The sequence below is a fragment of the Amphimedon queenslandica genome, unplaced genomic scaffold, assembly GCF_000090795.2.
Source record: "Amphimedon queenslandica unplaced genomic scaffold, v1.1 AMPQUscaffold_12156, whole genome shotgun sequence".
Classification (NCBI taxonomy): Eukaryota; Metazoa; Porifera; class Demospongiae; order Haplosclerida; family Niphatidae; genus Amphimedon; species Amphimedon queenslandica.
The window spans coordinates 13,505-15,957 of NW_003547605.1; the positions used below are offsets into that span (position 1 = coordinate 13,505).

The 2,453-nt window shown below is 32.5% G+C and overlaps 1 long non-coding RNA gene across 1 annotated transcript; it reads left to right on the top strand.

Moving 5' to 3' along the window:
* Positions 1-511: 511 nt before the first annotated feature.
* On the top strand, positions 512-2,314 carry LOC109588330 (uncharacterized). The gene is made up of 6 exons (XR_002188089.1): positions 512-653; positions 1,068-1,185; positions 1,231-1,446; positions 1,814-1,938; positions 2,108-2,151; positions 2,237-2,314. It is a non-coding gene; the product is annotated as an uncharacterized LOC109588330 (long non-coding RNA).
* Positions 2,315-2,453: the final 139 nt, after the last annotated feature.

Genomic DNA, 2,453 nt, shown 5'->3' on the forward strand with positions numbered 1-2,453 from the left:
GTAGATCTATAATAATCCACCGAATAGGGCCCGCCTCCCAACCAACCCGCAATGACCAACAACTACACTAGGCCTGAGGATTTTATTCCCAGAATAAAAAAAGAATAATAGGTGGTCTAAAGAATAAAGAATAATTCTGGAATAATAGGGCAAAATTTGTAAAATTGTGCAGTAGGTGTGGCTGAATGCTTAATAAATCTTGTCTAACACCTTCAAAGATACCCATGAGTGTGCTTTACAAGACTCAATTGAGGCATCATTATAATGTTACAGTATAATGAGCATTAAATGAGACAAATTTTGTATAGTTATTTTGTTTATTTTATAATACTTGGGAATAATAATAGGAATAATAGGCAAATATATTGGGAATAAGGGAATAGAATAATGGGGACATTTTTGGGAATAATATCCTCAGTCCTAAACTACACCTTTGTAAAAGTTATTATGTGATGAATCAGGGTACAGTGTATGTATTTACTAGTAATTATTATCTTTGCGTTATATGCACTGTTATGTAATCATTAATATCTGTAAACTACGCATGCACAGATATACAGGAACAGGACTCTTAACACATTCCTTCAACAAAGATATGAGTTGTCTTATCCTAATTCAATAAGAACTTAAGAAAAGCCAAAAAATCAAAAAATGTAAGTGTGACAAACATGCCTTGCTTCCTTAGCTGTCAAATTATGAACAATGTATGGACTAATTAATCTACCATTAACATTATTATTATGCTTAACCTTACGTACTTTCTTCATATCCTGTAGTATTACAACATTCACTAGCTGTAATTGTTAACTGAATTATGTGCCCACACAACATTATTAGACACTGTTTAGAATGCTTAGTAATTTTAATGGCTATCACTTTGTGTTATTTATAATACCAAAAGTACATAGTACCTAATGTATTAAATATTTCACGTGCATTAAAGGGCATAATACATAACTGGTAAGAACTGAATCTCTATAGCATGGCCTCATTTAATGACTCATTTACTTTGTACATATACACGTGCATATTTACTCTTCTTTCTTTCTGGTCCCTCCATACTGTAGGGTGTGACTGATGAAGTGTCCTATTCTGAAAATATCCGTAACGTTCTAAAAATAGAGTCCAAGGTAGAAGGAGGTTGTCCTGTGCTCTTAGACAAGGAGCAGGCATTAGTTAGAAAGGGTAAGTACATACATTAATTGCTAAGTTATTTTACATCTCTTAAAGGCATTCTTTGTATTTGGAGATAGGATGATAAGCTGCTCACTTTCTCCAGGAAGACAAGAAGGAGGCAGAACTTTTGCTTCCTGTTTTCAAAGCATTTCCTAGTGACACAGAGAGTAGAGAAGAAAGGAAAAGAGGGATACCGTCTGTTGAAAGAGAACGGGTTACTCTCACTCGCTAAATGTAGGATACATGAACATGCACTCCATGAGTATCCAGGTAATGTAATACATGTACATGTACATAGTATCTACCTTAAGGAGACAATTATTAGTGTCTACTTATTTTAGCTATTTTAATGACTGACATTTGGCTGGTATTTAGTTTAGTGTTTTCATCATTTAATAAGTTATTAAGAACTACATGTATTAATAATTTAATCAGAATTAATGTTAGTGCAGACTTAAGTTCGCAATTTTTTTTCATTGCTAAAATTTGCTAAGTTAAGTACCCACAAACAATTGTCTCCTTAAGGTGTGAATTTATTTATGACTGGTTATGTACATTGTAACTCTCAAAGACTCCATCATCACTATTTAACTCTTATCTCTCTCTTCTTTGTCTTTTTTTTATTTTCAATTTTTAGAGTTACGTTTTCTCAGTTTTGGTCTTGAGATTGATGATGGTTCACAGAGTCAGTCCAAGCAGAAGTTGATATTTATTGCAATGTCAGCGGCAGAGAAGGCACAGTGGATAGCTGATATTGCTCAGGTACAGCGTTTATAAATTGTGTTTCAAATACTTTGAATAAATACTAACCATGTCAATAATTGCTATTTTTTTAATGAGCTTTATTAAAAGCAGCAAAATTGTTAAACCAATTTTATTAAAAATTAAAAGTGCTACATCATTTAAATTACTTAATGTTTTGTTCCTATAGTGTATTGAAAATGAGAAACAGAATAAAATACTTCAAAGCCAGAGGTCAGTGACAATTAGTGATACTCACTGTAGTGATACTAGTGACTGTTAGTTTTAATGATAATTACTTTCTTTTATTTTTCTCTAGTCAAGGGGAACCTGTTGAGCTCAATTCAAAGTTTATGCGATACAGCACATTTAGAAGCGGAAAAGAGCAACTGGTAAGAAAAAGAATGAGTTGTTTATTTTAATATTTTTACAACCTTTGGCGCCTGGTCATTCCTAAGATTGTTTTCACCCATGTGTGATGTATATGTACATGTATTTATATGTACAAAGTGTGTCACACTTACATTTGTTTTCTA